Source organism: Leptonychotes weddellii, chromosome 3 (assembly GCF_054177405.1).
Source record: "Leptonychotes weddellii isolate Sample4059 chromosome 3, ASM5417740v2, whole genome shotgun sequence".
Taxonomy (NCBI): domain Eukaryota; kingdom Metazoa; phylum Chordata; class Mammalia; order Carnivora; family Phocidae; genus Leptonychotes; species Leptonychotes weddellii.
In genome coordinates this window covers 126,292,259-126,319,915 of record NC_138371.1, presented here as the reverse complement: position 1 = coordinate 126,319,915, position 27,657 = coordinate 126,292,259, and the positions used below count along the sequence as shown (strand labels likewise).

Here is a 27,657-nt window from a genome sequence, read left to right as displayed (position 1 = left end):
GGCTTTCACCAAGATTCCTAAGCCTCTTACACTGCCTACTGGAAGTCAGATGTCGTCAGTAGTGATAATTGTGTTCAACTTCCCACTGAGTCGTAGTGCTCCACACCTACCCACGGGTGCACACAGACGCGTGCCTTCATTCACATACACGTGCACACACATGTTCAGGGTTAGGTCTGGGCTTTGGTTTCTATGACTTTGTCTTGCTCTAGCCTGCCTCTCAGCCTGGGAGCTGGAGCTGTTCAATGCAGCGACTGAGCATTCAGGCTCCCCAAACCAAAGGTAATGACACAGTGGTTGGGAAGCTGTGAGATAGGGAGAAAATCACAACTGAAAGAAGTAGAAACCAGAAAGGCACCAAATCCTAAGGCATTCACAGACAAGACGCCTGATGGAAGCCCCCACCACAACGGAAGGAAGAGGACCCAAACGCAGCTGACCAAGGACGGACCGCCTCAAAACATGCGACGGTGCAGCCAAAACTCTGAGAGACAAGTTAGAATCCTAAAAGGGCTTCCCACACCCTTTGGCCATGGACCCAAAGGGACCATACCATATCCCAATCCTAAATCTGTCCAGATGAGTAAGTCTCCTGCCCAATTCTGAGCTCCTGTCTCAGGCTGCCGGAGAAGGTATCAGAACTCAGTTACATGCTATCTCTGAGACAAGATAAAGGCAACATTTTAAAACTCACTGGAATTTTCACATAGAAAGAAAGAAACCTACATCATGTTCACCTAATCCTTTCTTCAAGCAGATATATTTGAAAAAAAAATCAAGATTTATATCTCTAACTGTAATCATTCCAAAAGCAAGGCAGAGAATTAATGGTGTTTCATTTTTGGGGGGAAATTGTCTAAAGTTAATATAAATTACTTACATTATTATTGAAAAATCACATATATAAATCTGATGTTTCTCTTAGGACTATGTTTGCAGATTTACAGACCCTATGCAATATAAATGAGAATAAAGAAGTAAAGATCTTATTCAATTATTCTCATGCCACACAGAGTAAATGTTCTATTAACCTACCATGTTCACTTTGCTCAGGCCACCCTGGAATCTAGCTGCTCCCTGAATTTGAGTTCTGTACTTCCCTCCCGCCATACCATAGCACAAGTTTTCCCTCATGTAGAAACCCTTTTAATGCCGCTCTTTTTTTACAGAGATATAATTGGCATATAACATTATACTAGTTTCAGGTATGCAATATAATGATTTGATATGTGTATCCTGTGAAATGAACAGCACAACAGGTCCAGTTAACATCACCACGCAGTTACAAAATTTTTCTCCTGTGATGAGAACTTACAAGATCCACCCTCTTAGCAACCTTCAAACATACGATACAGTATTGTTAACGGTCATCACTGCCTCTGTTTATCAAAGCAGTCTCTCGATGGCTACTCAAACGTCACCTTCTCCCTGAAACTTTCCGGTCTTGCCAGGTGCCCAACCCTGTAGAGCTGTCTCAGCTAGTGCTCAGCTTCCAACTGCCTCGGATTAGGCTTATCTGTGTCTCCAGTAGGCAGGGCCAGCATTATGGATGTACGACAGGTGAAGTCACACAGAGCCCTCCTCTCAGAGCAGCCCACACTTGGTTTAATGCCTATCTGTCAACATCTTCAAATTCTCAATAATTTTATCTTTGAAACTGCGTGTTATAAGTGAAATCTGATGAGACAATGTGTACGCCCATAGTTCCTTTCCACCTCATTGCATGTAGCTTTCTCGACGCCCCATGAGAACAGAATTCCAGGGGACCCACAATGGGTGGAAGTTTAGCAAGACTCCAGACAAGTACAAGGTAAGTGTGTTATGTTTATGACTGAGTAGTAAGTAAGCAGACCCACGGACAGCCCCAGATGGCCATGCTTTCCATCTGAACCAGAACTTGATTTGATTACAGAAAGAAGGCGACAATGTTCTAAATGTTAGCCAACTATTTATGCTGAAAATAACGCCATAGAAAGAAAGTGAAAGAGAGAGTAACCTGTAGTTTGTTTTCCTTCCAGTTCTTCCTTATTTATCAGTAAGCCAAAGTAGAAAATGTAGGTAGGATATGCACATATCAAGAAATGAAATAGGGGCGCCTGGGCGGCTCAGTCTGTTGAGCAACCGACTCTTGATTTCAGCTCGGGTCTTGATCTCAGGGTCGTGGCATCAGGCTCCACACTCAGTGGAGATTCTCTCTCTCCCTCTCCCTCTGCCCCTGCTGCTGGTGCACTCTCTTGCTCCCTTTCTCTCTCTCTCCCCCTTATAAATAAATAAATAAATAAATAAATACATACATACATACATATTTTAAAAGCAATAAAATAAAATAAAAACAACCAAGGCAGTTTTGCAATGTTTCAACTGTTCTGGTAAGAATGGAAAACATGAATTGCGTAATTTCAGTCATTCCACCTACAAGTTTAGTGACCTTATATTTGCACTTAAAACCAGCACTGCACAATATAATGATGAATGGTAAAGTTCATGCTAATAATTTAAATTTTTAATCATTCTTTATTTAGAATAACATTAAACAGCAAGGAAAAAAACAACATAAGAGACCACAAAAGAAAAGAAAAAAACTTTGTATTTTACACCTTTAAAGGCCCAGCTCTCCCTGCTTTTCTGAACAAGGGGCCCTGCATGTTTAATTGCTTTGGACCCCATAACTAGCTCTGCCACTAAGACAAAAGTTCTTTCGGGGCAGGGATTCTGCTTTATTCGTGGCTATATGATTGCAGCACCTTGGCTACTAGGTTGGGTTCATTCAGTATTCAATAAACATTTGTTAGATACAGAATGTGATGGGTATAATAAATAACAAAAGACCATAGGGTCCCAAACTAGGAAAACAATAATCCTACTCTCTACTCTGTGCGTCACAGACAATACCTCGGGTACTAAGCTCAGTACTAGGGGCCACAATGGAAAAGGAATTTAGAGAACTCATCAAAAGGTACTGGGTTCACACTATTTTGACAACCTATTAGCTATATAACCAAAAGGAAATTAATTAATCTTTGTGACCCTCAGTTTTCTCTTTTGCAAAATATGGATAATAAGGTGTTAAATAATATCTAGAAGGAATACAACTACTGACTTCTAGCAGCTGAATGTCTGCCACAGGGAAAACAGAAGAAGGTTTAAGAGTCACAGGTAAGAGCACAGAAGGGACCACTGGGGAGAAATGTATAAGAAGACAGAGAACCAATATGAGGAAGAGTTTCTGAAGGAGGCAACATGGACCTGCCTGGGGATAGAATAAGCTCCCAGTCCCTAAAGAGAGTAGAGGAGTATTTGAAAAAATCTTTAAGAAACATGTAATGTCTGATAAAGACTGGCCATTTTATAAAATAATGATGATAATGATGGTGGTAGGTACTGTTTGTTGGTGCATGCTAAATGCCAGACACTATGAGAAGCAGTTATCTTATTAAATTATAACAGCCAATCCATGAGGTGGGTGATATTCCTCTTACAGCTCTTACTCTTACTTACTCTTATGTAATGTATTCAAGGTCACAAAGCTAGTATGTTATGAAGCCAGCCACCTTTCACTGAATTCTCCTCAAACTCTGAGATTCAGAAATTTGGGGCAACATTTACCCAAATGCTAAAGGAAACAAGAATCATTACAAATTCCATGTCTGCATGTAAAAGACTCCCAGAATGGTCCCTTCAACTTCACACAAACATGACAATATTCATCCGAATCCTTATGAGGCAACCTAAAAGATACACTAAACCTGTTAGGGAGAATCACATCCTTATAAAACAGGGCTCTGAAAAATCAAGGAGCCAGAAAAGGTTCTCCTTCCTAAGGCATCATCACAGTGACCGAGTTTCCAGGTTTCCCCAAACTGTTCCTCCATCTGGAGAAACCAGAGGTTCTGGAGTTCTATCACGATGCAGAAGATCCCTAAACACGGCCTCAGCCTCCGCCTTGGCAGAGGGAGTGAGAGCCTGGGCCTTCCAGACAGCAGCTTTGTCCCATTTTAAGATAGGTTTTGTAGCTTTTTATACTTAAACATCTTGAAAACCACTCTAGGGAAGCCATACTTGGCACTTGGAAGTCTAGCGGGTGTGAAATTCTCTCTGGGTGGGATACTGTTCACTGTCTCTAGCTTGTCTCCTACCACTTCAGCCCAGAACATGACTGAAATCAACAACTGTAAAAGCAAAGCTGGGATTCTCATTTAAAGGCTTCCATTTTCTAAAAATTACTCAGGAGCCATGTAAGTGCTCTGTATTCTACCTGTTAGGATTGTTTTGAAATGACATCACCACAAATTTCAACTGGAAATTAAGAATTGGAAGACAGCCGACTCTGCTATTCCTAAAAGCACTTTAAACTCTTAATCTTCTTATATTCATTTCAAGTAGGTAACAAAGCACTCTGTGAGTACAAATGCATTTTTAACATACGTTTGCAAAAGCAAAAGCCCAGGACAAAGTGGGAGTCATTGGAGGGACTCAGAGTTAGAAGTAAGTTGATACCAGAGCTATAAATGGGATCCAAGACTCTTACCCAGGTGTTGCTCTCCTTCCAACCGGTGGTGGCGCTTTAAACATCTATACAGGTGTGCATCTATACAGGAAGAAAGGAAAAAAAAGACAAAAAAGGAAGGGAAAAAAAATATACATATGTAAGAAAGAAGAACTGGACCAAGTCTTCAAGGTACAAGTAGGGAATATAGGAAATTAGACTACTGAATGTTTCATTAGGATAAAAATGTCCAAAAAAAAAATAAAAGCTTTGCCACCAAAAACAGTTATTCTGCGCTATCTGATCAGCAGTACAACACCTTATCTCTTCACATCACTAGGCGGTTTTTATATTTGAAACTACATAATATATTACACTCTAATACCTATCTGCTTTGAACACAGTAGAAAAACACCTACACAGCATAAATCATACATGACATCACATTAGGTCTTTTAAATAATGCTGTGAACACTGGGAAAAGTTTCCAGGGATCCATTTTTCATGTTCTTTTTGCTACTGCCCAAATGGAAGTGCCTACTTTGCCTCTCCTTTAAATTACATAAATCAAGTGTATACAAAGGACTTCACATGCATGAAAAAACACATGCTTCTGCACAAACAGGAATGGCGTACCTATCTTCCCCAGGACCCAGAATGCCGAGTTCAGGCCTGATCTATCCTCTATGTACTGAGTCCTGTATTATGTCTGATACCTTGTTTCTCCTTCTGTCCTCTTGACATCTCTGTTTCATCAATACCTCTAACCCACGGAAGCAAAGGACGGGAGAGGGAATACTCATAGCACATATGCACCCTCTCTCCTTGGCAGCACTACCGACCACACTGATGAAATCATCTGTTTGTCTGTACCTGAGCACAAGGACTGTTTCATTCACTTGTGTATCTCCCCCGACTAACACAATAGTAGAAACCCAATAAATGCTAAATACACATGCAAAGATTAAACAAAGCCAGGCAAGTTTACCTTTGTATTGTAACCCTGGTAATAGATTTTGGAGGAAATTCAACTTAAAAAAAAATGAACTTAAAGATTCTAGGTTGTGGGGTGCCTGGGTGGCTTAGTCGTTAAGCATCTGCCTTCGGCTCAGGTCATGATCCCAGGGTCCTGGGATCGAGTCTCGCATCGGGCTCCCTGCTCCGCGGGGAGTCTGCTTCTCCCTCTCCCACTCCCCCTGCTTGTGTTCCCTCTCTCGCTGTGTCTCTCTCTGTCAAATAAATAAATAGAATCTTTATTAAAAAAAAGATTCTAGGTTGTTTTTAATTCACAATTATCTATTTCATCCTTCCTCAAAAAAAACCTCCTCTCTCTTTCTCTCCTTCTCCCCTTCTCTGTCCTTCTCCTTCCCTCTCTCTTTACATACACAGCTTCTATTTAAATCTATGCATGAAATACACTTTTACACTAGTTATTTAGTTACCCTGCTTCATCTCGCTATGAATGTAGCACATACGAGATACCCACAAAAACACAGTGATCCGCCTCTGTTACTCTCCCCAGGAGAGCACAGAGCCACTGGGACAAGGGGAAAGAGACAGCATGACTGCCACCACCGAATACTCTGCTGTCTGACACAACAAAGCTAAGGTAACATTCTCTTGCATACCAGGAATGCAAACGTTATTCCATGAGATGTGTGTCCCAATGTCCTTGATTATTAAGTTGTAATTCTAAAGCATTTGACTTTGGCGGGAAAAGATAAGCTAAGACTTTTCCGACTGGTATTTAAAAAGCATGATGGAAGCATTTTATTCTTTAATTCTGTTTTTATAAGGAAGACAAATAGGGTCTCCTTTCCCACTGGTTAAGTAACAGAGCAGCCAATCACTCTGAGCCTGATACAATGACTATAAAGGACCCTGCTCCCTTGAAATGCTTGAGTGTTAAGGGATCAGGCTCCAGCTAACTGGGCCTTTCTAATCACCACCAATCGAAAGCACGGGGGCTTCAGGAACCACACGTAGTGATGTTATTCTCGTGCTGTGAGGTGTCCCAGACAGAGGGCTCCAAAGAGCTAAACACAGCATCAGCCAGAGTCACGCTCCTCTCCCTGAGACCAAGCAGCAAAGCATAGCTTTTGTCTCCAGAGTCAAATTTGTCTTGCAGAAATCTCTGCAAGAGGAAAGACTGCTACTCTCTGCTGCTCATTTTTCCACAGGCACCTTCTGTCCCCCGACCAGCTACAAGCCACTTCAAGGCAGTTCTGATGCTCCTAACTTTCTTGGTGACCAGATACGGTCCAATGATGACAGTATTACTTTTCGAAGCAAACAAAGGAAACGTAGTTTTTGAAGCAAACATAGTCACACAACAAAGCAATGAAACAAGGTATGGCCGTGCAACAGAAGAAATGTAAGTCCGTAGAAAAGCACACACCAAAGGACAAAAAAATATCTGAAGGTTTTCAACTCTGACTTTTGTTATGTAATTTTTCATGTTTCAACTTTAATTATTCAGTGACAATTCTGTGATCTGCATGAGTTTAAAAAGTAGACTACTGGAAAACACCTGAGTCACCCAACAAATCATAAACACGCTCTAAACAACCACGAACAATGAGAAGTACTGGCTTCGCGGGGAAGTAGAAATTGTCCTCTCATCAGAAATCAGCCCTTAAGAGACTGAAGAAACATGCTGCTCCTTTTAAGCAGAAGTGTTTGGACTTTGCCTTCAAGGCACACCCTGAAGTTCTGTGTTTCCATCCCCTGTGCAGGTGTCAGTCCTGATGTTCCAGCTCTTTTCTGGAACACTTTCACTATCTCAGACTCCAGAGCAAAGGCAGATGCCCCCTTGATCATTTTAATGGACTCAAGTTACATCCTTTTTTATGAGCATTCTGCGGCTAATTACATGTGTTAAACCAGATGGGAATGAAACAGCAACACTTTCTTGCTGACCCAGCAATAATGGGTTATTTTCCTCCAACACACACACACACACACACACGCCACACACACCCAGGAAACCCAGGACCATGCCATCCCTACTCTCAGTAGACAACAGATTAAACAATCTAGACATAGATTAAAATGAATTCAACCCATGTTCTTTTCTACTTGACTGGCAGGCAAGGTAACTAGGCTGTCATTACAAAGTTGTTCTAGAAAGTTTGTTCTAGGTATGGGGGCTCCCCGAGGTCAGGGGATTCACCACCAGGAGAACAAGGATGGCAAAAGATGGTACTGAAGTCCACGTGTGGCTGCTGAGGAGGAACAGGGGAGAGAAGAAAGACAGAAAGAGGAGAAGGGGGTGGTCTGAATTCAGTATTATGCTAGATGGCCTCTCTCTACTCTCTGTCCCATCCTCCCTTCCCTATTGCCCCACCTTCAATCAAATGCATGAAGCCATTTGACAAATATTACCAACTTTGAGTTTTTTTTAAGACTTTGGCTGCTAAAATTATTGCATTATTAGGCATTTGCTTATTAATTCTTTCATTTTAAAGAAATAAAATCTTAAGGTCAGCTGTAGATGCAAAATAACTATATTAGCATCTCTGGTATAAATACTAGTATCACCAATCCAGAATAAGAAATCATTCTAAATTTAAAACAAAACCTCCCTTGACACTGGTTTCTACTACAGAACATACCCAATAGTCTAATATAGTAAAGGCCATGGCACCAGCTGCCAGAATTTAATACCCCTTGGGCTGTTATAAACCCAATCCCCCCTCCTCTTATTTTCCTTTTCTCTTTTCTTTCCCTTCTTCCCTTGAGAGGGGTGAAAGGACAGGAAGCAGGTGGGGATAGGGCAAGTGACACAGGACTCAACCAGGTTGGACTTTCACAAGTCAGAGCACATTCTTTTTCTAGGAATGTCCTCACAAGAAAAGAAAAAAAAGTGAAAACCTCAAATTCCTAAGTTGTAGTTCAATTCTCTTGCTTATGGAATTAAAAACTCTCTGAACAAAATGGCAGCACTTGTCAGTTTAAAGACTTTGATGGGGTAAAAACATTTAGTTTCTTTCTTTCCATATCTATTTTCCAAGGCTCTTTCGATTGTAAGAATTCACAGGTTAGTGAGATGCATGTGAATCTAGCCTGACGCTCATCTCTCTGGCATTTAATGCTCTATCCCTTCAGTGAACATCCGGAGAGCTTGGGCAAAGACATCATTGTTTCCCATGAAGTAAGTTTACTGAGATCAGTGGCTCTCTGGGAAGGTAACAGATTCTGAGTAAAATAGGAACTAATAAATTCATTTGAAAACTACTAGGTTAAAAAAAAACACATTTGCTTATAGGAGAACTTCTTGGAGAAGTTGCGTGAGGTGCATTGGGAGTTTCTAAGAGAAGGGAATAGTAAGTAGTTCCTGGCTTATTCTGACTTATTGGACCACGAATTCCTTTGGGGTTACATATAACTGAGCAGTGTTTTATAGAACACACGTTGAAGACAAAATGGGCCACATATTTACAATCCAATCGTACACATTTGTAAAATATTTTGTCTACATTATTCTGTGTAGGCAAATGAGGGTGTGGGGAGCATCATCAAGAGTCTGAGTGACTAGGAGAGGAAGCTGGAGGGAAAGAAAGTTTCTTCCCTTTCTTTGGTCAGGGAAGCTCCCAGTGAGTTCCTAGGCACACAGTTGCCTTCCAACTCAACTTGAGCCCCTCTTTCAGCTTTATTTATTCAATCAGGAATAATAATCATAATAACCACAAAAGCCACTGGCTTAGTCCAGACCTTTTGTTTTACACATGAAAGACTGAGGACCAAAGAAGTTATCTACAGATAACTGAAAGAAAGCAGCAGAACATGGAAGAGAAAATCCAATATATTCTACCATATCCAACATTCCCCAAAAGTATTTACTCCAGATACATTATAAATAATTATAATTATATATGCTTAGATAAAGTAGACAATCTAAATATCTATTTATCTCAGATTAAAATGCTACTCTTTTGATTAAAGTACAGTAAAACCTCTTAACTATACTCTGCAAATTTGGCATTTGGGATAATGCAGCTAGGCCTAGGTAAACATTTCCCTTTCATTATTTATGAAGAAGATACATGTCTAATGTAAATATGATCAGCACTGGAAACATTTAAAATATGATAGACAAAAGATGATTTTTCAAAAATCTTAACAGTAACCCACCAAAAACTCAAGTTTTTACATCTATTTGTTAAAACATTTTTGTTAACATTGTTTGTGTTATTCTTATCTTGATAAATAAATTGGCACTAAAAATATTCTGAGGACAGTCTTAGGTAAACATGTATATTCTCTGCTGTCTCTCCCTATCACCTTCCAGAAGTCGTTATTTTGATCCAAGTGGAATCAATTTTTTCTTTTTTTTGAGAGAGAGAGCCAGCCGGGGGGGGGGCGGGGGGGTAGAAAGAGAGAGAGAGAGAATCTTAAGCAGACTCCACACTCAGCACAGAGACTGACTGACATGGGGCTCGATATCACGATCCTGAGATCATGACCTGAGCTGAACCCAAGAGCTGGACACTTAACTTACTGAGCCACCCAGGCGCCCCAGAAAGTGGAATCAACCTTTAAAAGTTAATATATTAAAAGCTATTTCTGACCTCAGTGCTTTTACTCAGTGCTTTACCCTCATCCTCACCTTCATTCTGCAGGATTCAGCTCTGGCATCACCTCCTCTAGGAAGCATTCCCTGGCTCCCAGTCTGGACCACAGCTATCCATTCTCAGTACTTCTCTGATACCTTGTAACCTGTCACTACTCTTTAACATGGCTTCTTAACTCTCTATGGTATGTCTCATCCTTGAGGGCAAAAGCAGTGCCTTACTCATCTGTGTCTGCCCAATCCTAGTACAGTGCCAATTATATAAAGGTGACCAGTAAATGCCTACTGAATGAATAAAATGAATAATCAATTATGACAAACACAGACCCACCAAGCCCACCTTGTGTCTGAGTTCCTCCCCACTTCTCAGAACCCCTGCCAACTTCTAGGCAATGGTCCTGGGTAATCATATCAATTTGCCATACACTAGAGATTACTCTAATTTAAACTTCGCTAATTTGGCTGGCCTTTCCAAGCCAGTTTTAATTAATGAGTTTTTTCTCTGTTGAGATATTTCACATAGAGTGTTTTTTGGACTGAATTATTCTGATATGTGCCTCATTTCTCTGTCACTTTCCATGGACAGTAAATGACAGAGTTTACAATTTTTAAAACATTCCTGTTAAAGATATTCCTAGGCAGAATATTATAGCCACCTGTTTGCACTCAATCATAACTCCCTTGCTCAACCAAACCTTTTAAGCTTGGTTCCAGTCCTATTTTTTTTTTCTTTCTTTGGGAATAATTTGAGAAAAAAAAAATCCACTTAGCCATTTTGGAGTGAGAGGAGATTGAAAATGATTAAAACATACTCTACATCAAAGGTGTAACTGCTTTTGGCTCAGAATAACCAACATAATTCAAAAATGCATTCAAACCACGTTTCAACTTAGTACCTAGGTTAGTCTTCCTTATAAAATCTGTCTAACCAGCTTAAAGCAAAATAAAATATTTTCAAGCTAAAAAGGACTAGAGCTATCACTTCTGAGTAAGTGCAATCAGCATATTTTAGCAGAACATCATGATTATTATAAGACATAATAATAATAAACATTTCTGCCACTGGGGTCCTCCATGCTGCAGAGAAAAGGAGCTTACCCCATGGGTTTGTAGTCTGAATTAAACAAGCAAGATGAATCACACAAGTTTCACAGGTAAGAGTTCATTAACATTTTATCCCAAGCAGAGAGGGAAAAGGGAAAGAAAATTAAAATCAATATTAACAGCATCAGAATTCACTTCAAACCTTATAGGAGTCATCTGTAATGTGAATATAATTTAAGAGGCTCACACCACCACCAAACCCAGCCTGATACTCGCTTGCTCTTACAGCTAACCCTAATAAAAACAGCATATGCGCAGGGTGGATTCTTGCACAGCCTCACACAACCAAGGGCAGACCTGCCTGGAGACAGACGACACAGACCTGCCCGGACACACAGATAAGATGAACTCCAGGGACCCACTCCTGTGTTACGACTCAATAAAGTTCTCTTAAGTTTTTGGTCTTCCCCCTCTCCTTGTGATTAAGTATCCAGTGACAGAAAACAGTGAACCTGTATCTACCTCTTACTGAGCTTATTCCTAAGTATGCACCCTCAAATCCTTATTAATATTCAAACTGATGGATAACAATTTAAGCCTCTAGAATTTACATCCATTTTCATAAAGTTGGTTTCATTTTCTACCAAGTCACTGGAACACATATACCAAATAAGGATGAATGCCCAATCAGCCCCCTACTATTTAAAAAAAATGTAGGGGTGCCTGGGTGGCTCAGTCATTAAGCGTCTGCCTTTGGCTCAGGTCATGATCCTAGGGTCCTGGGATCGAGTCCCGCATCGGGCTCCCTGCTCCGCGGGAAGCCTGCTTCTCCCTCTCCCACTCCCCCTGCTTGTGTTCCCCATCTCGCTGTGTCTGTCAAAAAAAATAAATAAAATCTTTTTAAAAAATAAATAAATAAATAAATAAAATTTAAGTCAATTAATTTCCACTGCTAAGCACCAAAGAACCAATATCAAACAGGTGACCTTAAAAAAAAAAAGAATGTGCTATTAGATGAAAGAATACTAAGATGTATTCACCTTAAATCTCACTCCAAGATTTTCATGAGAATCCTCAAAAGAATTAAGTTGGTGGATTCAAAAAGCTCAGAGGGTGAAGCATAGGTTCGAGCAGCACTGCCTATTAATTTGTTTTAGTTTATTGGCCCTCAGCACTCACTGGATCCTCTCTGGCCTTCACTCTGCCCAGGAAGGCAAGACAAAGCAAGTTCCCCACGTGTCTATCGGGCTCTGGATGTGGCAAATTCAGCAGCCAGGCTGCTCACAGTGACAGCTCATATCACCAACGCAAATTAGGTCTAACTGCACAGGGCCACAGAGTATGGGCCACAGACAGCCCATACCCCATAGGCTGGGCCAGTCACAAGACACACTTCACTATTAACTAGTCCCTTCCTGAAACCCTCCCTCCATACCTGGTAAAGGGTAAACCTCTCTCCAAACTGCACATTTCTACCTAGATGACCAGACCCCATTCTGCACAAAAATTTTATGTATTGTGGGGGATGGGGAATAAAAATATAAGAATTTCATACACCCTAAATAATTGTATACCATCTACACAGGGGAGCAATAACAACAACAAAATATAATAAATGGTATGTAAAATACCTTTTATAGCAAGAAAAGAGCAAAGATAGCAATTGCTATGTGGAAGGTCCAGTAACTGTGTGATCGGAAAACACCATCAGCTCAGTTATTTTCCACACAAAGGGCTGAAAGATAATAACCTCTATGCACAAACGAGTCTTGGGCTTTGCAAACATGTCAAAAGCATCAAAAGGCATTAGAGTAAGCCACATCCAATGTAGTGATTTATCCTTCACTTTGTCTGAATGTTCCAAAGAAACACAGAGACCCAGTTTTTCAATGCACCAAAAGCACTGTCCTTTAAAAAGCTTTCTCATCTTTCCTTGTACCAGAGACTTGTTTTCCAACTTCAATTGTTTGGATTACTGATCTTCACGCTGACCCCTCACCAAGAGGCTCTCTGCATGTTAGACATGAAAAAAAGCTTCAGGGTTATTATAGGCTGAATTGTGTCCTCCAAAATGGTATGTCCAAATGTCCAATGTCCCCCAAAATGTCCAGTACTGTGATCCTGACCTTATTTGGAAACAGGGTCTTTGAAGCTGTGATCAAGTTAGGAATGAGGTCATTAGGATGGGCTCTAACCCAGTAAGACAGATACCTTCATAAGAAGAGAAGAGACACCTACACATGATGGCAGCATGCCACGTGACCACCCAGGGAGAGGCTGATGTGCTACAGCACATGCTGAGGAGGGCCTCGTACTGCCAGCAAACCATCAGAAGCTAGGAAGAGGCAAAGAAGGATTCTCCCCTACAGGTGTCAAAGGGAGCATGGCTGACCAATCCCTTAATTTCAGACTTCTGGCTCCAGAACTAGAAGCTGGCAGATTGTCATTTTAAGCTACCTTGTTTGTGGTTCTTTGTTACAGCAGTCCTAGGAAACTAATGCAAGGGTCATCTCTTCCATTCTTTTACCTTCCAGCTGGACTTCAGGAACATTAATCCTTACGGGTAGACTAAGTTGAAGCCATAGAACCCCCCTGTAAACTATCCCAATGGATAAGATCCCCTGAAACTGGAAATTAGTATCCATAACCCAAAGAGAAATGAAAACACATTACTGCAACCCACGACCTTCAAACCTGAAAGTATCTCTGGAAACTACTGAGGTCATTCTGCCCTCCTCTCCTAAGGGAGTAATCCTGGAGAAGGTAATGAGGCAAATCCAGAAGCACCTGCAGTCAACTTCTGACCCTTGTTATTTGCTTTTCAGAACGCCCAGATCTAGTGCTCGCTTCGGCAGCACATATACTAAAATCAGAACGCCCAGATCTAAAGGACCTTTAGTAACTTGATGTTCTAGCATGTGCGGGCACGAGCACATAGATGATGGCAGCTCTGTATCACTTTTTAAAAAATATTTTATTTATTTATTTGAGAGAGAGAGAGAGAGAGCACAAGCAGGGGGAGCAGCAGAGGGAGAGGGAGAAGCAGACTCCCCATTGAGCAGGGAGCCCGATGCGGGTCTCGATCCCAGGACCCTGAGATCCTGACCTGAGCCAAAGGCAGATGCTTAACTGACTGAGCCACCTAGGCGCCCCATTTAATGCAATCACAGCATGCACAACCAGCAACTAGGAAAATGGAACATTCCTGTTGAAAAGACTGTAATAAAAATGTGATGCAAAGGAGATTCCAGTTTGCTCTGTTTGGGAAAAAGATATATGATATACATTCACAAGGATAGAGGACAGCTCTGGAAGAATCAAAGAACTTATTGTTACAGCTAGTTATTTTTTTAGAGATCTCATATCATAATTCTACAGATGAGAAAAATCATGTTCAAGGTATATCTTTAGGACACCATTGCCAACCCTGGGCTAGGCAGACTTTCTACCAGACTCCAATCAGTCTGCTTCTCTAACTCCAAAGAAGAGAGTGATAATTATTTTTTTTTTAAAGATTTTTTTTTATTTATTTATTTGAGACAGAGAGAATGAGAGAGAGAGAACACATGAGAGGGGGGAGGGTCAGAGGCAGAAGCAGGCTCCCTGCTGAGCAGGGAGCCCGATGTGGGGCTCGATCCAGGGACTCCAGGATCATGACCTGAGCCGAAGGCAGTCGCTTAACCAACTGAGCCACCCAGGTGCCCCAAGAGAGTGATAATTATTTGTTCATAATATGCTTTTTGATATCCCAGCTAAAGCCAATTTTGTGTCAGAAAGCAAGCAAGCGAGCAAGGCCTACCATTTTAAAGTGGAAAATGGGTTTAGGAAAATAGAGAACATATTCCTATGCTATAAAAATTAATCAAAATACTCATTGTTGAAATGTATCAGAAAGCATGACATTTAAGGTGACAATCTAGTAACTGAGCCTCTAAAGACCACAATTACAACTTGGCTTTTCTGAACAGACATAAAAAATTCCTCGCTGCTATATATAACAAAACGATAATATAATCAATAAAACACATTACAGTATTTACCAAACTGAAACAAACAATAAAATTTACTACCAGTCATTTTATTTTTTTTATTTTATTTTTTTAAAGATTTTATTCATTTATTTGAGAGAGAGAATGAGATAGAGAGAGCATGAGAGTGGGGAGGGTCAGAGGGAGAAGCAGACTCCCCGCCAAGCAGGGAGCCCGATGTGGGACTCGATCCCGGGACTCCAGGATCATGACCTGAGCCGAAGGCAGTAGCTTAACCAACTGAGCCACCCAGGCGCCCTACTACTAGTCATTTTAAATAATACAAATACTTGTGGAATTGAGAGGCATGAAAGGAAAAAGCAAACTTGGATCAAAAATAAAATGTAAAAGATGAAAGGCCACGGAAAAAAATAATTCAAAACCTCCCAGATGGAAGGACAGTTAATACACAAATATCTCATCAACCAGAAGGTCATTCAAGGTGAAGGCTGAAAACAGCATAGAGCTTGCTTTTAGTGCTGACCATGCGCCAGACAATGATGGGAAGAATCCTTGCTTCCTCAGCCTTCCAGTAAAAGTACAACATTATAGAAGGTAAAGTGAGCAATAGAGAATGATGATCAAAACCCATTTTCAGAACTAACTCCTTCCATTTTCCTCCTTTTATTGATTTTTTTTTAAAACCCACTTTGTACTCTCTCAGTCAGCTTGGTTGCAGGGAACATCATTTAATGTACCTTATTGGTTTAATCATACACATTTATACTCGCATAGAAACTTTTGGTACAGTGCATGTATTGAATCTTTTAATTATTAATGTAGGCCAGGAAACCTGAAGAGCTTTATTGTAAATATTTTTTATTTCTCAAATTATGGCAAGAAAATTATCAGAAATTTTCAGCAAATGAATCACAGTAGTTTGCTTATTTCCTCTAAAAGTGCTAATCAACGGGTTATGTTTCAGAGGTGCAGTCAATAAGAATTTTTTTCTCCAAGTCAGAATTACAACTCATTGGATGAAAATATGTTGTTGTTGTTTTAATTTCTAGAAATATTACTGACATGCCCTTAATTTGTTTCTGGGAATGGCAAGCAAGTGTTCCATTTCAGTGTAGCCATATTCAGAGGACACAGAGCTCATCACAGGGAGCACAGTTTTTCAGGCAAAATGGCCACAAGGTTAAGATCCTGTGCTAACAGTTTTAATGTAGCATGTATCGTCTGGTGAACTACCTGAAAACATTTGCCTTCATTCTTAACATTTTGTCTCTCGTCCACAGTATGGCCCTCTACTCCCAGGGAAAGACTCATTTTCACCCAGATACTTGGTACTGGGTTAGAAACAGACACTGGGGTGCCTGGGTGGCTCAGTCGTTAAGCGTCTGCCTTTGGCTCAGGTCATGGTCCCGGGGTCCTGGGATCGAGCCCCACATCAGGTTCCCTGCTCAGCAGGAAGCCTGCTTCTCCCTCTCCCACGCCCCCTGCTTGTGTTCCTTCTCTTGCTGTGTCTCTCTCTGTCAAATAAATAAATAAAATCTTAAAAAAAAAAAAAAAGCAGACATTAAGGGGACTGTCTGAATGGGAAACTCTGCAGACCCAGCGACAAGGCTATAATGAAAGGTGGTTTTGGGGGCCTTTCACAGGAATGAAAAGGATGTTGCGGTGCCCTTACCAAAAACCGTGGGAAGCAGCAAAGTTTCAAGCTGAAAAAGAAATGAAACACTGGCTTGTCGTCCTTTCCTACGCAAATCCTCACCTCTCCCCCAAATCCCACTTCAGGTAGTTTTACATATCCTCAACTTAAACTTGGATGAATCAAGTGAACCAGAAGATATGGTCCTAATGCAGGCCATGTCTAATTTCACTCTGCCACAGATTTCTGGTGGAAGGCAGCCTTAGACTTAGAATTTTTTCTTTTTCTGAATGTTGACCAACAAATATCTTCCCCTTGCACCTTGCACTTGCCAACATCATGGCAATGATGTGAGTATTAAAATTGAGTATAACCCCTAAGAAACACCCCCAGAATCATGGATCAAATGTGAAAAAATAATTTAAATTTGTATTGCTATATTTATACCATTGTCCTTTCGGTTTCCCCAGTCCTAGAAAACAGTAGGAAGATCTGCCACTTTTGGCCTAACGGTCCTGAAGATTAACAAAGGGGTTACATATCTAGAAGTATTCATAGTAATTACCAGACAGCCTGGGTACTGGACTAGCAACTGATGCAGATTTCCTCAAGCAAATGTTGGTCTGGACCTGTGGGAAATCTCTGCACCACTCGGCAGTGACAATGGATACTTGAATAGTCTGATGGGTTCTACTCTCTTCTGAGCTTCAATGTTCTGAGCATGGAATGCTCCTTCTATTTGGCTCAGACCTTTACCAAACTATTCTAGATAGGAACCATTCCTCAGAACTAATCTCACCGACCAAGGACACCACCCATTTGCATAAGTTATATACATTACCCAGAACAGATATCTAATATATTTATATACCATGAGTGAAAAGCAGGATACAATTCAATAGTTTTTAGTGTATTCACAGAATTGTGAAACCAACACCACAGTCAACCTTAGAACACTTTCGTCACTCCAAAAAGAAGCCCCACACCTCTCAACAGTCACTCCCCAGCCTCCAAACCCCCAGCTCTAGATATTGCATTCTCTGTCTCTGACATACTACATTCTCTGTCTCTATAGATTTTCCTATTCTGGACATTTCCTATAAATGGCATCATGCAATATATGGTGTTTTGTGATTGGCTTCTTTCACTTAGGTATCCCTGAACCCACAAGCTTCATCCCAGTTGTAGCATATGTCAGTACTTCATTTCTTTGTATTGCTAAATAACATTCCATTGTATGAATATACCATATGTTGCTTATCCACTCATCAGGTAATAGACATTTGGGTTGTTTCCACTTATTAGCTATTATAATTAATGCTTTTATGAACATTTGTATACTAGTTTTTATGCAGACATATATTTTCATTTCTTTTGGGTAAATACCTATGAGTAGAATTGCTGGGTTACATGGTAACTCTATGTCTAACCTTTTGAGGAACCGCTCAACTATTTTCTAAAGTAGCTGCACCTTTTTATATTCCACCAGCAGTATATGAGGGTTCCAACTTCTCCATATTTGGAGAATATTGTAATTATCTGTCTTATAATTATCTGTCTTTTTGATCACAGCCATCTAAGTTGGTATGAAGTGGTATCCTATTGTGGTTTTGATTTGCATCTCACAGATGACTAATAATACTGAGCATCTTTTTTATTGACCATTTGTATATCTTTTTCAGAGAAATGCCTATTCAGATCCTTTGCTCATTTTTAATTAGGTTATGTCTTTTTATTATTGAGTTTGTAAGAGTTCTTTATATATACTAGATGCAAGTCCCTTATCAGATATATGATTTGCAAATATTTTCTACCATCTTGTGGGTTGTCTTTTCACTTCATTATGATGTGCTTTGAAATACAAACATTTTTAATTTTGATGATGTCCAAATTATCTTTTTTCTTCTGACACTTGTGCTTTTGGTGTCATATCTTAGAAAGTGTTGCTTAATCCAGGATCATGAAATTTACACCTGTGTCTTCTTCTATGTATTCTATAGTTTTAGCTCTTACATTTAGGTTTTTAATCCATTTTGAATTAATATGCATATCTGGTGTGAGAGAAGGAGGTGTAACTTTATTCTCCTGCAGGTAGAAATCCAGTTGTCCCAGCACCGTTTTTTGAAGACTATTCTTTCCCCACTGAACTATCTTGGCACCCTTGTTGAACTAAATTAATTTTTTTTTAAAGATTTTATTTATTTATTCATGAGAGATAGAGAGAGAGAGGCAGAGGCAGAGGGAGAAGCAGGCTCCCCGCGGAGCAGGGAGCCCGATGCGGGACTCGATCCCAGGACCCTGGGATCATGACCTGAGCTGAAGGCAGACGCTTAACCGACTGAGCCACCCAGGCGTCCCTAAACTAAATTAATTTTAACAGGATTTGTCTAGCTGCTGTATTGAAAATATACTAGATGAGCAAGAGTAGAAACAGAAAGCAATTAGGAGGCTATTGTCATAACCAAGTAAGAGATGATGGTGGCTCAACCATGAGGGGGATAACAGAAGTGGTCAGACGTGGCCAAATTCTGGATATGTTTTGAAAGTTGAGCTGATAGAATCTGCTTAGAGATTGAATGTGGATGTGAGAAACATAGGGCTCAAAGTTGACTCTGATATTTTTGGTTTTGAAGTGGGACAGACTACAATTTTAGTTTGAGGAAGACTGACTTGATCACCCAGACTGCTGTTTTAAAATTAGATAGTAAGGGGATGCGAACAGAAGCAGAGGGATCAGTAAGAAGGCTATGATGATAATCCCTCTTCAGAATTTATTTGAATTGTCATTAGTACTTAAGAGACACGATGACAAAACTCAAACAAACAATTAATTGTCATGACTACAAATCTCAACAAAGGTTGGTAGAGAAGATATTATAGGCTTGGTGGGATTTTAGGCACCCTTCAAATCATACTCCTCTAGAACATTTTCACTGGAAGACAAGAAAGCCTCATTTCCTATTAACTCAGAAATTCTTTCAAGCAGCTTTTGTAGTAGACTCTGTCATAGGTCCAGCTCAGGGGGTTCTCGGGCATAAATCCTCAAGTTCTATTAAAGCCTCTTGAGAAGATGGTCAGGGCACAACTAAAATAGCTCATACCACTGCACTGGGAAAAAAGCACTGCAGCTCTAGTGTCCCTTGAAGAGACTTAATCTTCCTCCCCTGGCCTCAAGAGAGACAGATGAAGCAGGGTAAGTACTGTAACACACAGGGAGGAAAAAGAAGCATTTAAGCTGTCTCTTTCTGCATAAAAACAGGGTGATTTTCTTCTGGATTTAGCAGATTTCCATTTTCTTCTCTCCTAGACAAGATTTCCATGTCAGTGAAAATGTACTGTGTCCACGGGGCACAAGGAATAGCTAGCGTCCCTTTTAAGAGAAAGCATGAGACTTCGAGACTTCTCTAAAAACAGGTTCTGGGCAACCCTGAACTAGTTCTGAGAACCTGTTATACAAACAGACAAAAAGAGCTCAGTTCAAGATCCTAATAAGCCACTCAAGTCATTTTTTTTCTCAGTGAACCACAGCTAATGAGGAAGCAGTGCCTCTCAGCACTGGAGATATTCAGAGGAAAGGAGGCCAGGGTACCATGTCAAGGATTTCCAAGGCACACAAAGGAAAATGTAAATCTGTCCCCAGGCCTGGAGACAAGACAAAGACCAAACGGAATCCTGGAATAGGCTGCTAAGCAGTTATGTGTAGAGGAATGGAAGACATGTGATGAACCACTCCAAGAACGGATAATAAAACAAACAACCCAAATGTAAATATGAAGACTATTTGCTTCAATTAAGTCTAAGCTACAGAAGTGTGAACTTTAATATTTCTTCAGTGTACAGCTCTGCCAGTGCTTTCACCATTATTAAAGTGTGTTTATACAGGGTTTGGCTTTTCATCTATTATGGAAAAATTACATCTTGCCAACAGCACTACAGAGGCCTAAACACAGTAAATCCTCCACCGACCTTGAACCCAATCTAAAGCAAATAGTCACTCTCCTTGGTGCTGAACTGCCTAACTAAAGCACCGCATAAATGGCTGTGAATATAAATTACACCTACAATGCGTCTTAGCACTTATGGATTACCAACAGGGTACACGTTTTTCCAGAAGGTAGTATCTGTAGAGACATTGCAACATGAAGAAAACTCTTAGAGAGATAATTGGGAAGGCACTCCTTCACAAATGATGGTCATGTATTTATTGAGCACTTAAGAGTGTGCTGGGTCTTGAGCCTCACAGAGGAGATAGCAAGGCTGCAGACACCTCTGGTCAGAAGGTTTAACAAGAGTGGAGAGAGAAGAAGCTGCTTAACAAAGGATACGCAAGAAGAGAAGCAACTGCAGTAGAAGCCTGAACTGGTAAAGCATCATGAGACAGGTAACAGAAAGCAGAAGAGCAGAAGACAAAAACATCGGTCAGAATATCAATATAATGGAAAATGACATTTCCATTAGAACCACCAAGAAAATTTATCAACATGGAAAAGTGTTTATAAAATGATGCTAAATGAAAAAAGGCAAGATATAATATGATAAATACACTGGGATTAAAATAATGTATACAAAAAGCTGAACCCTGGAAGGGAATAAAGAAAACTTAAAATCACTAGATGAGAGGTGAATTATGGACATATCAGTTTACTTTTGAAATTTCCTTTAATCTTATTGTCAAAACACATACGTACACATACACACTATATTTTTATAGGCAATTAGAGTATATGTGAATATTCACTACAGCTCTGTGATGGTAAAAGATGATACACAGCTCAAATATCCATCTATAAGGGACAGGTTACATAAGTCCTGGCCTAGACATAAAATGATCTCCTCTACCACTTTAGGGGTGCCTGGCTGGCTCAGTCACTAGAACACACTACTCTTGATCTTGGGATCATGAGTTCGAGCCCCACATTTGGTGTAGAGATTACTTAAAAATAAAAAATCCTCTAAAAAAAGATCTCTTATACCACTTTAAAAATTGAGATATATCTATTCTTATTGACACGAAGATAGGTCTATGAATTATGGCCAAGCAATATTTTAAAAAAGCAATTTGTAGAAAAATATGCATGTTATAATAATATTCATATAAAATAAATATATTAATATATGTGGGTATATACTCAAGAAAGACTTTGGAGTAATAGACCCTAAATGCAGGGAAAATTATAGGATCACATATTTTCATCTCCTATATTAATCTATTTCTGTAATGTCTGCACTTTATGTAACCTTGTATTGCATGTGTCATTGGAAAAAACATTTTAAAGAGTACAAATTGAATTAAAATTTTTTGAAACAACTACGGGGGATATTTATGGGGATAAATTTTAGAATTTATCTTTGAGAAATAAGGGGTAAAATCTAAGAGGAGTTTTGAAGAGAAGAGGGTAGATGGGGATAGAGCAGTATATAGAAAGAGTGTAACTAAGGGAATGAAAATAAATGTTCGTGCTAAACTCTAACATGGGCAAGATTTACCCAATGACCTAAGTTGAGGGATAGCAGAAATGAGAAAACCATCTGAACAGAAAGTTAGGAGAAAGTTTTTGACAGGGTACAAAGGATTCACGGTTCCTCCAGAGTCCTGAGAAAAAGTGATGGGGAATTTCAGAAAGGTAGAAGGGAAGAGGTGGCAAAAATCATGGAAAAAGAGAGGTTGAGAATGAATGGGTGACAGTGAATAAAACAGCACAGAAGAAAAACGGGAGGAGAGCAAACAATTTATAAGGGGACTCGTAACATTTGGCTGAGTTACCAATAGCCAGTCAAGCACAAAGTAATCTGGCTTCAAACCCGTTAACCTGAAACCTGCTTTCTTGCCTCCACATAGCAATCTGAGCCTCAAAATGCAGTGTCTGCCCTTAACAAGTTCAGCAAATTTCAGTTGAAAATCACCGTTCCTATGTATCACTTTAGTCTGTGTCACCAAGTCTCCGATGTTCCTGGGAATTGGGGCAGCTAATTTGTTCAGGCTGGGAGAGCTGACAAGCGTATTTGGTACCACTCGGTACAAAAAGTAAAATGATTGGCTCTACTATTTACAAGCACATTAAAATGACTACGTGCTTCAGATTCCTAGTCTAAAAAATGGGTATAATTTCAAAGAACTGCGAGATTCAAATGATAGACAAATGATAACTCAGCGCCTGGGACACAGCAGACACAAAATAAATATTTCTGAGTGAACCAACGAACCAATGTAGTGGGTACCATACAGTTAACTGCTACCGTGCACAGAAAGACTGCATGGGAAAGGTCAAATCCTGCTGGATTCTATCTCGGCAGTAAGTTCCAGCCACTTCCTTTTAACATTAAAGTCTCCCATTTACTGCTTCTATTACTGTTATTGGCCTTCATAAGCAAACGTCCTGGGCATCTGTAACCCTTTCTCAATTTTGGAAAGTGTATTTCTGTGCTTTTTGCCTTCTCTCTTTAGAACTATAAAATCTAAAATGGTGACGGCTGTGTCCTTATACTTCAAGAGCAGGCAAATAACCAACTAATACTATAAAGCCAGGAAGAGTAGAAAGTATTTCTAAGCCTTCCTCAGATCCAGGGCGAAACTGTGGTGTCACTCTCTATGTGGTGGCAGTGAAGGGGATCCCAGATCATCTGGCAATGTTGAGGCAAAACAATTTTGAGGTCCTAGCTGTGAACTGCACATCAAAAAGGATACCTTTTACTTGAAAGGCCTAAGATTAAGCAATACTCTCTAGACTAGAGTTTATTCATGTAGGTCCATAGATCCCAAAGAGGTCCATGGACAGAATTCATGAAGGTACTTACACTCACAGATGGGAGAACATTAGATCTGTATTTTCACCAACTTCTAGCTAAAATTTAGCATTTGCTTCCATTATGAATTTGGGCAAAAAATCATGGTAGCATTAGTGGTACTTCTACATTTGTTACAACAGAAGTGATAGATATTTTCATATCTCATTGTAATTGTTGCTGATATTTCAAAATATCGTCTATATCATCACTTATTACCAGTTTAAAATTACAGTGGTCATTATATCCACTGCTAGACCGAATACAATGTGTTAATTAAAAAAGCGTATTTGTTACTACAAAACAAATTTGTTTTAATAACTTAATAACTATAATTGGGACAAGATTGCAATTCATTCAAGGTTCAGAATTGGTTCCTTCTCATTTTATGTATTTTACCTCATGCATTCACATACTTGAGTATGTCTTGAGAAGCAGGACACAGACTCCACCAAACTATGAAAGATGTCCATGACACTAAAAAGGTTAAGAAAACCTGGCTCGAGGTTTTCAATTGTCCAACAATTGAAAGCATTACATAGGCACCAATCCCATTGCTTCAAACGGTTTTAAATGTGAAGACAAATACATTTGAGAATCTGCTACCATTCCAAGATGTAGGGGTTATTTATACTGACTAAAAAGTTTAAAATTAATGGCATGAATTACATAATAGAGCAGCCTATGAATGTAACAAGCCCATTTGAATTCTTTTTATTACCTTTAAGTATAGGGTTAAAAACACAAGTATTTGAGTCAAGGACTTGGCTCTGAATCCTATTTCAAATTTACAATCTGGCCTTGGGCAGGCCAGTAAACCTCTCTAAGCCTCATTTTTCTCATCTACAAAATGTGAATGATAATATCTGCCTCAAAGCATTATTAAAAGGATTAAATAGTACAGCAAAACACTAAATAATACATGAAAAGTACTTAGCACAGTACCTGACATAGTAAGCACTCAATAAATTATAGTAATGGTACTGTTTTATTTTAGTTATTAATGCCATCTAAGTCATAATTTATATTGAGTCTTTAAGATGATTTCTTTAAAAGATTATATAATTAAGAGGCAATATAACACACTGCTTCAGAACACAGACTCCAGCAACAGACTACCTGGGTTTGAACTTTCCTCCACCATTTACAAGCTGTGTAACTCTAAGTTACTTAATTTCTGAGATTCAGTTTCCAGATCTGTAAAATAGGAAAAATTATAGTATCTACCTAAGAGATTTGTTACAAGGATCAAATTAGTAACCATATGTGAAGCACATTAAAAAGTGCCTGGCACACAGTAAATACTTTGTAATTATCAGCTATTATTGTCATCAATAGTTATATAATGGTTTCTCATCAGGTTATGGTCAAGAACTCTTTCTCCCTCTCATCTGAATTTCAGTGAAGATTTATTATAAATGAAGTGGAATTAGTCCCATTTAAAGGAAAGTATCTACATGACTATATTTTGATGTCAGTAAGAACAAGGCAGGAATAAATTCAGCTACAATTATGTCCTAAGGAGGATAAGAAAGACCCCACTTCCCCTGGTTTTGTAACCAAGTCAGAGCTTACGCAAGAAAGATTCTTCAAGGTTTGAAATGCTTCTTTTATGGCAACATATCTGTGTCATATAGGAACAAACATAACTTTGCTTCTGTACCTTTAAACAGGTGCAGAGAGGGACCTCTGTGGCCCGGGCTGGAGCTCACCTTGGAGAAAGGAGCCATGGAAATGCTGGGCTCAGTGACAACAGCAAGGGCCATGTCAGCATCACGGGAACAGAGATGCACCTGTTTCTCAGCAGGGGACCGGCCTTGCTCCACCTGGCAATTAGTAGGCTTTGACTTAATTTAAAACCTACACAAACCACTGATCTGAGAATGTGAGAATGTGACTGGTGTTATTTTCTGAACTAAGAGTAACAGTAAAAACAACAATGATATTAACAAACAAACTTCTCTCCATCTTTTAAGGTAGTTGAGTAACTAGTAACTCAACAATTGGTAATCACAGCAAAATTATAAAGCAGATAAAATTATTCTCACCATCATTTTATTTCACTGTGTAAACTGTGAACTGTGAAAGTAAACTGATATGTCCATAATTCACCTCTCATCTAGTGATTTTATGTTTTCTTTATTTCCTTCCAGAGTTTCACTGTTTTTTACTTAAGAGCTTTAAGAATTCAGGGTTCTTTGCTGAATATAATACTAACCCTCCCAGCATGGAAGATAAAGAATACTAAAACCAAGTTATGGTACATACGGCAATAATTCTAACACACAGTAAAATTAATGCTCATCACCATCCCCAGTACCCAACAAAAATGTAAGTGCTAGATCTGATTTTTTTAAAATAATGATCAAAAGATTAGTAAACCACCAGTGTCAAAAGTCAGAGGCAATAAATCTTTAGTTTTTTCCAGATGCACACAGAGGTATCCTTTGGAGATTTAGCTTTCCAACGCATATGGCTAAAGATCTGTTTCCAGGAGGAAAAAAAAAAACAAAAAAAAAAAACAAGAAGTTTTTCCCACCAGGAAAGCAAAATTTGGCATACTCCGGATTTAGTGACCAGAGATTATCAGGTAGTAGAAATATTTACAGTGGAATCAAGGCAGATTAGGGGGGTTCTCCTCTTTAATGCTCTACTCATGCCAGTATCATTATTTCCAACATCCCTTAATGGGGTCCAAAGTAAAACATTCCAGCTGAGGGATTAACAGTTGCCCTTGCAATGCTGACTTTTAATACCACAAGGAGCTTTCAAAGCACCCCAGGGAGAGGTGGGCCTTTTCTTTAGTGCTTGGACCACTGGAGCTAAACCACACTGAGATGCCCTCCAAATATCCAGGCTGCTGAGCTTGGTTCTCAACTCCACTCAAGCGATTCTGCAGTGGAGCACTCTGACAATTTAGATGAAGGCAAGACATCTGATCTAGAATCTTTGGTCAAAAAAGCCTTGGAAAAAGATTGCTGAATGTGCCCTCTTCATCAGCAGGTGGGGTAAGGAGAAGACAGGAAAGAAAGTCAAGAATGTATATCCATGTGTATGCATCCACACAGGTGGCATTTGGTACCGAATTTCCATGTGATCAAATTTCTTTCAGGCCCATTCAAAATAAAATACTTTCATAGGAAGTGTTCATATAGAACCTTTAACAATGGAAAATTCTCTTATTATTTAACTAAAATCCTACATATCTTTAATTATCATAGTTAAGTGCTCATTCTAGTATGAGAACAATCTTTCTTAAAATAAATACGGCTTGTCTCTGCCCAGATTGAACACCTTAAGTGGCTCCCCTGTGCCTACAAGCCAAAATCCTAATACTGCAGGATGAAAAGCAAGACCTAATGGTCTGGACCCTACCAACTTGTCTAGTTTCACTTACCTCCATGGCTGCCAGGATGCTCAACCTCTCAGAAAGTCCTCAGATTTTTTTGCCATGCTCCTTCACACCTCTCAGCCCTCACCAACACTAGCTCTATACCTGGAATATTTTGTTTTTATAGCAGTTCTGACAAATGCTTATTCTTCTTTCCCAGCTCAGCAAAGATCACCTCCCCTGCAAAATCTTTGCCAGCTCTCCTCTCCCAGCAAAGACTGACCCACTCTTTTATGGCCACAAAATGTCTTGTCCATTCCTGCCGTCCTGCCCTCCATAGCACTTTACTATTTTTAATAGCCTTATGGAGAAATCATTCAAATTCAATATACTGCACATTTTTAAGTGTACAATTTAATACGTTTTAACCTATGTTTATTCCTGTGAAACCATCACTACAAGATAATAAACATATATATCCACTCCCTTTGAAGTTTTTCATCTTTCCCTCTCATCCTTTCCTGCCTTTCTCTATCCCAAGGCAAACACTGATTTGCTTTCTGAAACTGTAAACTCATCAGCATTTGCTATAGTTTTAGATATAAGGAATTGTACACTATGGACTTTTTTTTTTTTTTTGCCTTGCTTCTTTCACTCAGCATAATTATACTGAGATTCATCCATGTTGCTGCATGAATCAATAGTTCATTAGATTTTATTCCTGAGTAGTTTCAGCATAGATATGGACATGCTGCAGTGAGTCTGTCCTTTCCTCTACGGATGAACATTTAAGTTGTTTCAACTTTCTGAGTATTACAA

The 27,657-nt window shown here is 39.5% G+C and overlaps 1 protein-coding gene across 3 annotated transcripts in view; it reads right to left on the bottom strand.

The window, feature by feature from the left end:
- The window catches only part of LOC102735251 (ecto-NOX disulfide-thiol exchanger 1), a 423,233-nt gene that overhangs the window by 361,252 nt on the left and 34,324 nt on the right, over positions 1-27,657 (bottom strand). The window contains exon 2 of one of the 3 annotated variants that reach the window (XM_081814955.1): positions 4,529-4,588. The exons of the other annotated variants lie outside the window; for them this stretch is intronic. The gene's annotated coding sequence lies outside the window, so the exon portion shown is untranslated. The remainder of the gene's footprint in view (positions 1-4,528; positions 4,589-27,657) is intronic. 3 annotated transcript variants of the gene reach the window in all.